Consider the following 16280-nt stretch of genomic DNA (forward strand, 5'->3'; position numbering starts at 1 on the left):
AACGGTCAATATAAGCGATTATTTGCTTGAACGCGAGAACATTTGTTTAACACGCATTGTTGTCGTCCCCAGGTTAATTAATATTACCCACGTGTTCTTGTCTCCAATCGAACGTGACAGGGAGGGGGTCGATTGTTACACGGATAAACTGTTATTCTTTCACGCGTTGACAACAATCACGGAATTCTGATCTGGCGAATGTTCGGACTAGAATGATAATCTATGCGTAATTGAACAGTGAACGAGTTAATTGATCGATCACTCAGCCAACTGAACACGCGATAAAGATGTGAAAAATAGGGTTGGGTTGGAACGTAATTTCGAAATTCTCGAAACTTGAATCTGAAACTTTGTAAGATCTCGAAGCGCTGATCTTGTTTTGTAAGAAGAATATTTTGTTTTAAGAGTTGGTCTCAGCAAAATATTTACATAAATTGGTCGGAGTGATGCCTGGGCAATAATCGCGTAGAACAAGCCAGACAATAATCGAGAGGAATCTGTATCTTTGTGTATTATCGTATATTTAAACTTTTCGTTTGACCTCTAGACCTCCCTATATTTGTATATTGTATCAAAGGGCGCATAACCCGTTTATAAATAAATATTATTAGCATAAAAAATGTGAAAAGTTTCGAATTCTCGAAAGGGAGTTCGAAATTTCAAGAAACCCACCCATAATAAAAAGCAGCTGGTTAGGTGGAAGACATGAGATCGCAGTGATCCCTGATCCATGTTATCGATCAACAATCTCGGGACGTGCTCGTCAATTACATATTCGAGTCTAATCACGAGAAATCACGAGACTAAGAGACCTACAGCCCATGGTCTAATGTGGGCGGTGTCGATCGCGAATCGATCGTGCTCGTTCTCCACGGCCTCGAAACGTCGATCAACTTGGAACACCGTTTTGGGAATAATTAGACGGGGACATTAACGGTTAACTGACTTCCGTCGCGGTGTAACGAAACGGTGAACCGCGAAACGACTGTCGAAAGAACGACGCATCGATTAGACGACCCCAAACGACGAAAGACTTTCAACGATCCTGTTAGACTCGACACGGTTGTGTTTAATTAACTTTTTCCAGAATGGTCTTGTGTCGAGATAACACAGGAGAAAAGTGCTGTTTGCACTGGCTTGACGGAACTCGACGCAACGCTTTGGATATGGTCGTGGGACACGAGGTTTAACCTCTTGACCCCGACATCCAAGCAGCGACGGAATGCTTTTCGCGTGCCACTTAAAATAGCTCCCGCAAATTTTTAGTAAATATAAATTTAGTGGAAAATTTCACGGAACATTTTTAAAAACTTCGAGTTTCGATTGCTATGAAAAAATCGCAAGGCCAACGATAAAATTATTGAAATAGAAACGTTATCAAAGTTGTTTTTTTAACACGAGCCTTATGTAAATGTAGTTGATACTGAGAAGTTAATCATTCCTTATTTCGTTACAAAAAATGAGATTTTCATAAAAAAAATTAGGTGGTTATAGATTTTCATCTAAAATATGAAACTACAAATTAAGATCAATGTATGCAGCTGCAACTACGCTTGTTTTCCTTTGGTTTGTTCGACGAACTTTCCAATTTTGTCTTAAAAATTAAAGAAAAAACTATTAAAAGTTCAACAAAAATTTCTTTTATACTTTCATTAAGTGTATTAATAAATAGACAACACTTTATTTATGTTGGACATTTAGTTCGCCGAAAAAGAAATTCCCAAGAAATGATAATTTTTCAGAGTTTCACAGTGGCAAGACCCCTTAATTTCGCGTGCCAGTCAGGACTCCCCGAATCGTGTCAACGAGTTCTTTTTTCCTCGAAAAAGAGAAACGGGAAGAAACAAAATCGAGACAAATTCTTCTTCGAACCTTATTCCAACCGAGACCCAGGGGGTCTCTCTGAATTCCGTTCTTCGCCCCGTTTGAAAAATAGCGCGTCGTGGTAACAAGTTTCGCCCGAATTGATTTATGCACTGTTCTTTGTAAAACACGTCCAAGACCCAACGGTGGTTCTTCGATTCTTGCGTTCTCCAGTGATCTCGGAAGTAACGTCCTTTCCCGCAGTGCGTGTAGTACCCGTGTGCTGCCAATTCCCCGTGAAAGCCAAGTTTCCACGCGGACAAACGAGCAAAGTTTGAGCCGAGGAACTGTGGGGCACACCCGTTACACATTCATCGTTTCTCTCTCTCTCTTGGTGTAATTTATCAAAAATACACCAGGCCCTAAGAACTGTTTAATTTAAGCTAATGTTGAATTAAACATTCTCTTTATGATTAATTCCTTATTGTATGGGGCCGTACCTGGCGAAAAAGGTACCCCCGTAGTTGGGCAGCCAAACTCAGGGGCGTTTATTAGATGCAACATTTTGGCTGGTATGAATAAAAAAATTTTTGTGATGATTATCAAAATTTTGGGTAAACAGAATTGAATTAAGTTAATTTTGTATATAATATTTGCAATACTACTCGTATACAAAAATAAACTATCGTTATGGACAGTCCACAATGGTACATGTCATTTAGCCATATTTATTAGGTTAAATTTGTGTAGGTCGTTATTTATCAACCGTAACATCATTATTACAAACATTATACGTTAATGTTGTATTTCTATGTGAATATTCCTTTTGCATGATAAATTTTACAAAAGTATGTATATAGATAGATATAAAAACAAACACTGCATATCAAATTCTTAATTAAATAATTTTAAATTAATAAGGGCGGCGATACTGTTTTTGGGAACGGTCCTGACCAGATTGCTGTATCTGTTTCTATTTTGACTTAATTGTTATGTATGCATACTGGGTATAATAACTAAATAAATAAAATGCCTTGCGTTCGGGAAAAGTAACTCAGCGCAAAAGAAAATGTCACAAGGTTGCAGACGCCTCGGATCTTGGCCAAATTAAATCCAGCAATTTGAACATTAGCCAAATATTTCATGTCGAGGCTCTATGATCGTGGTGAGTACGTATGTACGTGTGCTCGGGGGAACTGCAAGGGATTAGATTATTATCGGTGAGGTTTGATCATCGATCGTCACTGGACCAGTTTGCGAGTCGATTATGTGGGCCGAATCGAGAAATTCAGTGAGATTTTTGTACAACTTTTGAACCATAGAAGATATTTATATGAAACTTGAACTGAATACATTAGGGACTTTAGGTTAAAGGTGGATAGAATGAAAAAAATTATAATAATATATTTTATTAATAAAAAGAATAACCAATCATTTTTTGCTATACCGTTACTGATGAACTTTTCACACCCACGCAGAGTTTCAGCAGTGGACGCGAACGACATACCGCAAAACGACACGACGCGGATGGCTTTTAACAGTAATAATTTAAACAGTGGACTGAAAGGGAAAATGATTTTTATATGATTATGTAGAGCAAGGTGTGTTGAAAACCCTCCAATTAGTTACAATGTGGGACCACTTGGGACTTAAAAGATATTCCGTGTCAAAGATAAATAATTTTGACAATTTCCTATATTCTATTCAGTATTATGTTTTCAATATATTACAAACTCTAATTTTCACTTGACTGTGTTAATTCCTAACGCAAAAGAATGATCTTCATTTTAGAAACATAATACAGAGAAGATATTAAATAACATCGTCAGGACATCTCGAAAAAGAAAAGCAGCTTTTCCCTATGCAAAATTTTGCCTTTTAACTGTTCTATTACATTTCATTAATTTCTTCATTTTCAAGGTTGATGGACATTTAAAAAGCAATACAAACTCAGTAAATATCGACACGAGAAAGTCGATGTTTTTTGCGAAATATGTCACTGAAATCTTCGATCCAGTCCACTGTGCGACGGTTTGACGAACAATCACATTCTTTTCGACGGCATATGGACCACTCTCGTGTACAAGAAAATAGAATGTAATTACTTTGGCCACCGCTAGGGGGGATGTCGGGCACGCGGGAGTTCCGCGGCAGCCTTTACTCTTCACTTTTCTGTTTGTCGACGTCGAACGAGCGCGTGCACGGTACCGGAGAAATCCTCGATGAAAATCTTTTAATGTACCCTCTGTGCAGCCGCGGACCGCACCGGCGGAGCAATACACACGCCAGACTTTTTCATTCTTTGCCAACAAAGAGATCGTGTTGTATGCGCGCGACGCCGCCATTCGCTGCCTTCAAGGGGATGCAGATGCCTCTTCTCGACGCTGAGCTGAGGACACGCGAAACCGTGGATGGAAGAGATCGAAACCGGTGAAAAACCACCGACAAACCTCCATTTCTCTGCGTCGTTGTTTCGTGGAGAGAGACGAACGAACGGTCGAACCGATCGAGAGATTCCCCGATTGGACACGAGTTAGAGTTAGGCAATATTCGAATAAAATTTTATTCGACCTCCAAAGGTACTCCATTAAAAGAGATTATAGGATCATGGGATGAAGAATGGAGAAATGCTGGACTCATCAAACTACATATAGTCTGTAATAATATAAACGATATCAACTTGGATTTACTAGTAAATAGAAGAGATCAAGTAACGATGACACGAATAAGAATAGAGGACACAAATTTGACACGCTCATACCTCATCACAAAAACTGAACCGAATGTCTGCGATTCCTGTAGTACACTAAACTCTGTCGAACATATCTTGGTCACCTGGTCTAAGAACAATATAAAAAGGATGCTACATGACTTGCAGAATCCACTAAACATGCTACAAGAAATATGAAATAATAGATCGAAGAAAATAATAGACTCCTGTAATAAGATTCTAAGCTCCCTTAAGGATACTAACCTGTACCACCAAATATAGATACACTCTATCCCACTAAGTATTCACTCTGTGGTCGCTAATAACCTAAAAAAGTGCATACGACCTTAAACAATAAAAAAAACATTATTCGAATAAAAGTTGCGAATGAAACGAATTTATTCGAGAATAACGAATAAATTTTTATTCGAAAAGACAAACTGTTATGTTTTTCTCCGCTATGCAGTGTGATACACACACAAGTGTAACTCACAATTTAATACCGTTCCAATAAAGAGGTGTGGATCTAGAATATTTCTGATAGGCGATATATGCCTCCTATCCTCACAAGGTTTGGCCACCGCTGGTCTACGTACACTCCACGGAAACTGTACGGCGGTGTCTGACTGATCACTGACCTATACTACTAGCAGGAGAAATATACACACTGCAGACCATACGCGTCCTGCGTCACGTCTTTCCGTTTCTTTTCGAAACGTGTGTTGCAAAGCAATTTCGACTTTCCATCGTTACACGTTGTACTTTCCATTTAAACGTGCCGCACTGCATCATCGAGGCAGAATGGAACGGAACGTCGGCGACGGAAGAAACGAGAAACGACGATGGAAAACGGGATTTTCGTCGGGGTAGGAAGTTTTTTGGTCGACGGAGTTACGCCACTGATTGCGTCACGAGACCGTTTCATCCCTTTCATCTTCCCTCCTCGTTCGCCCGGCGTCGTTGTGTGTCGGCGGAGTCCTCTCGACGGTTCCTCCCGACGAGACTGTTTTTCAGGTCCACCGGGTGGGAAGAGAGCACGAGATTCTCGACGTTTCCGCGACATAATTTTCATCTCCAGTGCGCGCACCGTCCACTCACCCCTCTTCCTTCGGGGTTGTCCTTTTCTTCGTGCAAGTTTCTTCTCTCCTCTATGGTTTCAATCTGTGTGCTCGACCTCGCCTTTTTGACTACGTTGTCCACGTTAATCGATGGTGTCGAACTTGCTAGACACACATTCTACGAAAAATCTTGATTCGTAGAATACGCGTCCGTCATTTGGTTGTCTGATCAATTAAAATGTAAACTACTCATTGAAGGGGTGCAGCGTACTTTTCTTAGGTTCGCTGCGTGCAACCTCAAAGTAAGGTAAACCAACCAGTAATGACTGCATACCAGTGAGTGACCATTAGACAAGAAATGTTATAAATTTAAAAATTATTTAATGTTTGTGTGCAGTTGTACTTTTAATATCTCGTATTTTTAGTTTAGGGCATTGCGCAAACATTAATAAGAACTGTTCTTATTACAAATATTTCAGAAATGTAGCATTTATTTATTGGACTTTTTAACGCTTCGCACTTTATAAGTAACTTTTTTTTTAATTACGATAAGAATAAGTAATTATTTTTATAAAAATCTAAAGAAAAATAAATGTAATTGCAATTTCAACAGCTGTTTTGTTATGTAAATAAATACTATAATTCAACAATTCGGTAATTCACTGGTTGCTTTACCCTACGCCTGTTACAGACCATGATTACAGCGTAATTATGTCCCCGCTGAATCTGCGATTTCTCGAGTCTAGGAGAATTGTGGCGGATTTGCATTTCCTATTTAAGACTGTTAATACCCTTATTCATTGTCCTCAACTACATCAGCTGCTAAATCTTTGCGCCTCTACGGGATTGTTCAAATTTACACGGACTTTTCTCCAACATATTTTTCTTTTAAATCGTATCTCCAAATACGAGCAAAAGTAAAAAATTAATATTTATAATGAGATAAAATTTTGTTAAATATTGTAACAAATAACTACATTATACTGTATCTGATTATTTCGCTATTTCTCTGCTTCTGTAATATTAAACTTCGTAAACTTTAAACTCACTTTTCTCAGTTTCGAAACTAGTAGAGATAGAACACTCAAGATTTAAAGCGACGATATATCAGATGGAAATATATTTAAAAAAATTCTTGCCGTCGACGTGTTTCACGGGACAGTCTCGATCTGCGATTACAATTAAACATGGGCCCGCGACTCTTAATTCTCACCCAGCTGGACCGTCGAAATGAGCACGGGCGGACCCACTGGAACCTCTTTGAGCTTGGTGCAAACGCGTGGGATGCCTCGTACTTTCATACCAGAGGACGAAATTATGTTTCTTTTCTGTCTCCGTGACGCGCGTGCTGGAATCCCGACGAATTCTCTGCGCCAGGCGATATAAAAGTTAATCCGTAGCGGGGGAAAGGGAGCGTGAAAATGCTGTCGTCGTCGTGAACACACAGAGAAGGAGGGCATAGAGAACGAAAGAGACAGAAAGAGAGTGGGGGAAGTTGATTCGCCACGACACGAGTAACTTAGTCGCAAACTATTTTGATAACGAGTCCTGGACAAACACAGCCGAGGGTAGAGCCTTTGGATAACGGTAGAGAGAGATTAGCTTTCTCTCTGTCCCATGTAAAATCCCCTTGACCGAAAGGATCACGCTGTCGATCCTCGTGGTTGACAGCTTACAAGGAGTACTTCACGAATGGCCCCTGTCGATTTGAATGAGTATTTACTCATAAATACGATTTGAATATACATGTATGAACGACATTTGTAAAATAGTAGCCATAAATTTTTGAGAAATTCGAAGTCAAAGTTGTGAAACATCGCCTAGTACGTTAAGTATACCAGTGAGCGTTAGTTTTTGTTCATTGCACCGTTGGCGGAGCGACAGCCTGTTGGACTGTCACTTTTTTTACTTGGGTTCAAGTCTCGCCACAGCTGTTATTATTTTTACAAGCTTGACGTATATGTGCAAGCAATACAATTTTATTCTGTACCTGCACATACATTTGGATGAAGCTTATCATAAAAATAAGCAAAACAAAACGTTACATAACAAACATCTCGCAAAAGAAGGCTGCTTGCATGAACAGTTATAATTGTGTATGTTTGCGGGGAAATTAATTTCATTTGCATTTTGAAAAACCTTTACAGGAAACTGTTTTATTAATGATAAGTGTACGAAAAAAAAGATAACTTCGGCGAAACTTGAACCCAGGTCAAAAAAGTGCAGTAGTGCTCACTGGTACTTATCGGTTTAGGCCACTTTTCTAAACTTTGACTTCGAATTTCTAAAAAGTGTATGGCTAATATTATACAAATCTCTTTTACATATGTGTACCCAACGATCCTGCGCAGTTTCGTTCAATTCGACGGGGGCCGAATTTTACTCCTTTTTACTTTTTTTACTCTTCGAATTTTCGCCGCGAACAAGATCGATACTCCTTTCTGTGTGTTGTCCCTTCGTTTGATCGGCGGTTTCTGATCAACCAGTATACACAGTGGTTGTTCTCTGGGGCCGCCTAAAGAAACGAGACCACAGAAGAAACCTCGAGAAAGAGGGTGGACAGTGACAGCAAAGAGCGACAAAGAGGAAGTAAATAAGCGCGTGCATCACGCGCAGCAGCCGATGACCTACTATCGACGCTTTTGTAGACTTGTTTCAGTCCACGTTCCGGCACAATGGGAAAATGTAGCAACTCGAAACGGGTCTAAAAAGAAGGAGAGAAACGGATACGAGGAGGAGCAGGAGGAGAAGCAGAGACGAAACGCGTCCTTTCTTCGACGACGAAAAACTGTGTCGCTCATTGTCGACCGGTATCCATCGCGGAACAATCGCGATAATGAGAAAGCTACGCAACCGAAGAGTTTCGCTCTTTTTCTCTATTTTTTTTTTTTTTTTTTTACCCCCGCTGGTAATAGTCCGGGGTTGCGACTCCTTCCACGGATTTTTCTGTCCTGACTTCGTATCCCACTCTATCCCTCCGAATCCTCTCCGCCATTCTTACGACAACCAGCTTCTCTCCTCCTTTTGTTCATCTAGGTTCACGATTTTCATCCCCGCCGTGACCAACCAAGCTCTTTTTCTCCTCCCTTTCCAGCAACAGTACGCAGACGTATTACGTTTGACTTACTATTGGCATATAAGGTGTTGAACGCACAGACCCTTTAATTTTTATTTCAAAATTATGAGACTGATATATGTATGTATATTATTGTATATACAGACTCTTCTCGATTATCGTCTCGAACTCGTGTCCGCGCCAGGACAATAATCTTATAGGGAGAAATGTTTCAGAGCCTCGTAAATTTTCTTTTTGCCCGAAGTCTGAGCCTCGGCAACAAAGTATGCGCTTGACAGATTCCACGGCCTCCCTTCCCCAGTGGTGGGGATAACGCCTGGATAATAATCGTGTAGAACAACCTAGACGATAATCGAGACGAGTCTGTATGTTGTATTTTGTTATTTTGAAGTCGCAAATATCGATACTAAACACATTTTTTTTTTTTTTTTTTTTTCATTTTTCGAGGACCTACTGGAATTTATTAACAGAGAATGTGGAGATTTACTTCAAATTAATGAAACTACGGAGTCCTGCTGACAAAATTTAACTCCAGGATTACATTGTTGTCGATAGTTTCCCAGAAACGAAAGGATTTCTGTACTTATCGCAACTGTATTTTTACTGTAAAAGTTAAATATTAATGCCAGCAACGTGGCCCTTCACTTCGAGTCAAAGAAAACTGAATAATATTCATCTTTGTTGAATCGATTTTCAAATCGTCAACACTAGCCTGATTCGATGTTATAGAGCTAGGGGTTAAACACTAATCAGCGACAGAATTTGACGGATTTTTTAAACGAGAGTTGCACCGGTGCAACATAAGCAATAATCGTGTAGAACAACTCAGACAATAATCGAGAGGAGTCTGTAGGCTCATTCTCATTCCAGGACCAAGCATAATCTGTGCAGAGACAGCTGTTGCATCAGGATCATCATCATAATCTAAGCTTGCCGTCGAAATGAACGCGTGCGCGCGTCGTTCCGCGAGTCTGAGAGATTTACTCGGTGCAGTTCGTCGTTTATTTCCGGCGTCGTCATCTCGAAACAGGGAGGGGGCAGACACGCCTAGCAATGATTCAATCAACCGCGAACTGGCTCACCGCGCCAATCCGCCGGGTTTTATTGTCCCAGTGGCGAAGGTGGCGGGCTGAACATGAAACTTAATGGTTGCGTTGTTCTTGGCCGCAGGATTCTCTTGCCAAGGGATTCTCCGGCTGATTAATGACCCGTAGTGCTGCCATAAACGCTGACAGATTTGTTGCGCGTGCGAACAACGCTAGTTACCGCGCGAAGAACACAATATGTGTATTCCCCTCTGGTGGAATCCCCTATATCTCAACTCTCGATGAAAATCGCGATCGAACGACCTTCGATACCTTCGATGGTCCTCCAGCCATCCCATTTGTCGGGTTTTCCAGCCGTTTTTTCCTCCCAGTTCGATCTGGACGGGACAGTTTACGAAGAGACAGAGTCCTCCTCATCCTTTCTGGCTGAACTTTCGGCTGGATTTACGGCGAGTGTTCCCGACGTTTCAGACAGAAGAGGGGTTGACTTCGAAATCGTACGAGCAGCCTTCGGTTCTTTTTTCTTTCTCGACGGTGGAATTAACGAGATAGTTGACACAAAAAAGAAAAAAATATGTTTGTCGATGCAGCAGATGCAGTTATCGGTTTCAATTCGAAGATGATATTAGTTTCGAGATGCACGTTTATCCGACCGTTTGGTTCACCGAGAATAGCCGACGGATTCTGAAGATGAAGAGGTGGATTTTCCTAAAATGAACAACGCCCCATCCACGCTATGTTTAGTATTATAGAAACGGTCGTAACAGACTCGAACGGGCTAGTGTGTCTCCTTGCCGGCCGTCCCCGCGTCATCTGGCTAAACTTGGAACTTAGACTTTCGTCTGGCCTGCGTTGAAACGTCGCTCGACATATTTCTCTATCTTTCTTTGATCTCTTTACATAATCGTCAACGGGCTGTCGGTATTTTCGGAGCGCCACTCTTCTTTAAAACCTTCTGTCACCGTGAAAACTTGCTTATGTACCTGTTGCGACGTTTATCCCTTCCACGCGAATCGTCGAGTTCGAATGTCGACTCAGCGATATTTCGAAGAATTTCCTGATAACAATTTACAAGATCTCGCTAGGCCTGAGATGTCACTGGTAGCCCAGAAAATTGGTGCAGATTCGTCTCGATTATTGTCCCGAACCCAGAACCGCGCCGTGACAATAATCGTATAGGGAGAAATGCTTCAGACCTTTGTAACTTCGTTTTTCGTTCGAAGCCTGAGATTCGGTAATAAAAGCGGAAGGGCAACAAAGCATTCACTTGACAGGTTCCACGCCTCTGTGGTGAGAATAACGCCTGGACAATAATCGAGCGGAGTTTGTATCGCGAACTGGAACGCAAAGAACGAGTTTTCCACGGACGATATGAAACGTAGTCTCCATATGACTCGTAGTTTTCCACGTAGACTAGAGACTTCGTCTGAAAATTCCGTTAGTTGTGTGTCGTTGTTAGGCCAAGTCAGTGAAGGAAGAGAGCGGTCGAAACGGCGGCCAAAGTCGCCTAATGGTACGGATTTAGCCGACATCTGGTCCAGTCTGTTCTCTAGTTCGGTGAACGAACCACCGATAGGATTCGAAATAACTGGCTCCTCTCGGCGCCACTCTTTCGACCTAGACGGAAACTCAGCCCTGATACTAGAGGGTCGTGGATCGAATGGGTGGATAAAGGTTGATACATGGACTCCTAGAAAAAGGGTTCTTCTTCGTGTTGGCGACGCGTATATATGACATGGAATATCCAAGGAACGAGGAGAACGTGTAAACCGACGTTTAATTACCGGTTCTAGGTGAAAACAACGCGCGACAAGTATACACAAAGATCCATGCGATCGCGGCACGCGATCGTCCGATCAAAGGAAGGAACAACTTCGTTCCAAGGTGCAGAAATTCTTACGATGCACGGAAAAATGGAGGGAACTTGACGTAAGGTCGACTTCTAAGCGACGCACGAAAGCGGTAACGGCGACACGTGAGAATAAACGACTGTACAGGGTGTCCCAGGTAAGTACTGCCACGAAGTTTCAAGAGTTTCCTTGAACTTTACGAAAAATTGTGTCAAACAGGAGTTGAACTGTATCGAAATTTTTACTAACAATTCTACTTATTAATGTTTGCTTAATATGCTAAACTAATAATATGGGACACTAGAAGTGCAACTACACTCAATTTATAAACATTTTATAATTTGAAATTTATGATTTACATTTCTTCGCCTAATGGTCATTCACTGTTATACAGTCAATTACTGGTTGGTTTACCCTACAGTCCTATAGAACTTTTCATGAATTTTGTTAAACTTTCTGTCTAGTCACATTTTATAAACTCCGCCATATCTTTACGCATTACTCTATATCTAAACATTTTGTTTGTCAACTAAACTTCCTGTATACTGTACCAAAGGGATCATAACTCGTTTATAAATAAATATTATTATTACATAAAACAACGCAATATAAATTATGCAAGTTTCGGTTCAACTCACGAATCGGCCATATAGCTGCCACTCTCGTGAACTTTTCGAATTCCTAGCAAAGTTGTGAAAAATTGTTTGAGGGTCGACTGTCTGGCCAAAGTGGAACAGCTGGTGGTAGCCACACATTCGCAGTAGCAAGTTACGCAAAGTCGAGGAACGACTTTGCACGGTGGACAGATGATAAGATTGCGCATAAAACACCTCGCGGCACGGCGCCGCTGTAAACCCCAGCATACTGGGCATACCGTAGAATATTAAACGATTAAAATGAAATTCTAAGGGGGAGGGAATCACTGTTTCACCCCCCACTCGGTAATCACCACCACGCCACAATATTCCTCCTGTACTTTCAACACAGACCACGTCAAACTTAATCGAATTTAGTTCGTTAAAGGTTTACACACACACCGATCCAATGTTTTACGTAAGAGGGGAAACATCGAAAGCATCGGTGGGCGCGACAAATTACTTCAACGGACCAACTAAACGTCCAACTGGTAATTTGTAGTGGCTCGATTTGATTTATACGAGAGCTGAACATCAAACAACGAGGTTTCAGGTTCAAGGTTTCCCTCGTTCCCCTCGAAACACACTCGTAAATCCACGTGATAATTATACACGATTTTAGCTCCATATGTCACACTTTAGTCCCTGAATAGGAAGTATTTTTAGGGGGTAAAATTAGTAAATCACTGACATTCGTAATCTCGTGGACAACAGTTTTATCTATGTACTTTTTTCTATTCGATGTAGCTATTAATGGTAAACTTCTTCAGGATTTGGTTTACTATTACAGTAAATCCTCGATGAGTGTTCGAAGGCTCCTGACAAGGAGAGGTCCCTAGTAATCCTGAAGTCAATGATATTTATTTCAGGATCGTTAGTTTATCAAATATTTAACACTTGAACTACCACACCCGTCAAAATAACGGAACTCAGATTCGTCATTTTACAGTTACTGAAATCATAAATGTACTTTTATCGGTATTCATGTCGACCTTCAATTTATTCCCTATTTTACATAACACGATATTATACTATACTACATTATATAATATAGATATTAAAATATTATGCAATTTAATTTAGTATACATCCAAGGTCGGTAGTTCTAGTGTCAATGTTCACTAACAGAGGAGCCTTCGAACAATCATCCATAATTTACTGTACATGTTATCACGAGCATCGAGATCTTTGAGGCGTTCAGGTAGAGATGATCCAAAAAAAGAAGGTTGGAAAACTCTGGCTTATTTGGTCAACACGACGCGGAACAATTCGATTTGGCCGATGGAACACAACCATCCACGGCGAACGTGGGTTCGAGGTTGTCGGCGCGATCGATGCCTGCAAATTAGTCGGACGAGCCCGCCGTTGGAATGGGTCGCCGATGAAAACCGCGAACTTTTCGCAACGGACCTGGAGATAAAATTTCGCCTATTGTTTGGAATCCTGGTCCCCTTTTTTTTTCATTTTCTCGGCCTTTTTTATTCACCACAGGAGGGGAGGGGGTACAAGAGGAACCGGTCAGATGAACGGTCCCCGAAAACAACAAGAAATCGGCGGAAATACGCGCCAGAATCCGATGTATACCGGTTGGGAAACGCAGCGAGATCGGGCCTTGGTTTGCTAACGATAATTGAGTTTCTCTGCTGCGGCTGTGGAAGTTTCAATGAGATAGCTCGTTTTAGAACCAGTTCGTCGTTCACCGTGAACGAAAGGACGCGAGAGCAGCGCCGAGGAAGTGGAGTCTATCGACCGAATCAATGCACGAGTCGTCGTCGGAACAAAAGGATAATTTTACCGTGTTTTCTTTCAGAAGATACAGACCGACAAAAAGCACCTGGTCGCGACTTTCAAACAGTGTGCACTTGAAGACAACGAATAGGTCCAAGGTCTTTGCAACAGGACAGAATCATCGGTGAATCGCTATTTTGCCCCTTGAAAGAGGATACGTACTCTTAATCCCTTGCTGTACCATTTACACCGACAAAATCCGGGCCAAAATTATGCGCGGAAATGTTGAGTTTTCTATTTAGATTCTCTACTGCCGAGACTGTTTAGATTTTAGCCCTTACCCCATCAACACAGTAATTCCTCGATGAATGCGACACGAACAATGGTGTTATTACCACCACTGGGGTTGTCCCTCTGTGAAACCAATCAAAACAGAGTAAACAGAAGCTAAGCAGAGGCTCGGCTTCGGGTGAAAAACAAATTGATGAGTGTCTGAAAACCTTTCCGCCTCCCCACGAATGCTCCAAAGTGGACGACGCACTCATCGAGACGTTACTGTATACCTATCAGAGATTTTAGGATTTACATTTTTTAATTGTTCAGCTGACGCATACAATGCGTGATTCGTGTTTTCGATCGACAGAGAAACAACGCGCCGCCCGACTTGGCAGGAATATTTCGCGTGTGTTCCGCCACCGGACTGCCGGCGAAATTATTGATTCTGGCACCACACACACCAGCCGTAATCGATGCTCCTCAATTTCCTTCTTCCGGGGCGAAGGACGAACATCCAGGGATAAATCCGAACAGACATCCTGAGAAATTGCATATATACACTGCGTGCTATAACGATAAAACTACCCCAAAAATGGTCAATTCTTATACATTCTGGTTAACTATTTAACATCCCCATTGTCGCACCGGTGCAACACTCACTTTAAAATTGTGTCAAATCTTGTCGTTGGTTAATATCTAACTTTTGCCAGCAAGGATCCGTTGTTTCACTGATGTCAAGTAGATCTTCACTTTTTGAGGTTAAAAATTCAAGTATTCCCTATAAAGACAAATAAAAGAAAAAATAAAACAAAAAAAAGTAGGTTTGTTTAACATCGTCATTTTCAAATTCAAAATGACAATATATGTATATCAATTTTTAAATAACAATTATACAGCCTGGGCGATAAAGGGTTAAAATAAAAATGAACCAAGTAGGCCATGCCTGAAATCGCGTTGGAAAATAATGTTGTTCCACAAAAGGATAGATTGTATTCCCCAGAAGAAAAAGGTGGTTCGTTTCTATTCTAACCACAATACATAAGAATTGTCAATTTTAAGGTGGTTTTACAGTTCTTTCACGCAGTCTATATAACACATTACGGGACACGGTGCCGGGTGGTGTTGGTCCGGATCCGTTCGCGAAAGATTTATCACGCACGGGCCCCGAGATTGGACCGATACGTTGCAATCCTCGTGACGCGGGACCATCAATCTTCGGCGAACTTACCGATGCATCTCCCGTTTGGTAGCAACCGACGGAATTAAACGGAGACTTCTGCTCTGGGTCCTCTTCGTCCCCCCCCCCCCTGAAACGAGCCGCCGCTATTAGTCTGTCTATTCCTCGTGCTCCGGGTCGACCGAATTCCAAACGTCGAAACACACCGTCTTTGAAAATTTCTATACACCTCGAACGATTACCACCCCCGATTTATCGGACATCGATACGATTCACCTCATATCCGTCGCGATCAACAAGTCACTGCCACGGGAATCGATCATTGCAAAATCCACACGAAAACAACGTTTCGAAACACGATGACAGTCACGCCGGTGGAGAAGAAACAAAAAAATTTGGTATTCCCTGTCCGCGAGTAGAGACACTCGCGTGAACATACACCCGCGACGTACGCTTTGCGACTGAGTTTGATATCCTTGCCGAGGGTAGGCCCCCGCGGAGCAGATAGAGAGAGCTCTACCCCCACTTTCGTCGCTCGGTAGGCGAACGCCGGCGATCGGAGCGTTCAAGGGTGCGCAGAGGAGGGGGGTAGAGGGGCTGTGATCCTCCTCGATGTCTATAAAACGACTGGGGGAATCGAGTGCGCAAGCGTGTCCCGCGATCTCTCGCTGTCCACCGCACGCTTTGCCCGCAAAGTGGCAACCGGTGGCACCAGCCACCCGCCGCCACCGCTCGCCTGGACGTCTATTTACGCAGACGATGCACCGTCGGTGTCACACACGCCGCCTGATTGGACAGACCGACTCTGCCCGCCCGCGCGAACCACTTGTGCGCACGAGGGTGCATCCTCGAGGACGATGCACCGTGAGACGGCACACCAGTCTGCAAACCGATCACCACCTGCGCCCCTTACGAGATCGT

The 16280-nt window shown here is 42.1% G+C and overlaps 1 protein-coding gene across 3 annotated transcripts in view; it reads right to left on the reverse strand.

Moving 5' to 3' along the window:
• LOC107186308 (RNA-binding protein Musashi homolog 2) overlaps window positions 1-16280 on the reverse strand; it is a 161186-nt gene that overhangs the window by 94772 nt on the left and 50134 nt on the right. Inside the window, exon 1 of one of the 3 annotated variants that reach the window (XM_015574142.1) lies at window positions 15411-15477. The exons of the other annotated variants lie outside the window; for them this stretch is intronic. The gene's annotated coding sequence lies outside the window, so the exon portion shown is untranslated. Of the gene's footprint in view, window positions 1-15410; window positions 15478-16280 lie in introns of those variants that run through there. 3 annotated transcript variants of the gene reach the window in all.

The sequence above is a fragment of the Dufourea novaeangliae genome, unplaced genomic scaffold, assembly GCF_001272555.1.
Source record: "Dufourea novaeangliae isolate 0120121106 unplaced genomic scaffold, ASM127255v1 scaffold64, whole genome shotgun sequence".
NCBI classification, from domain to species: Eukaryota; Metazoa; Arthropoda; class Insecta; order Hymenoptera; family Halictidae; genus Dufourea; species Dufourea novaeangliae.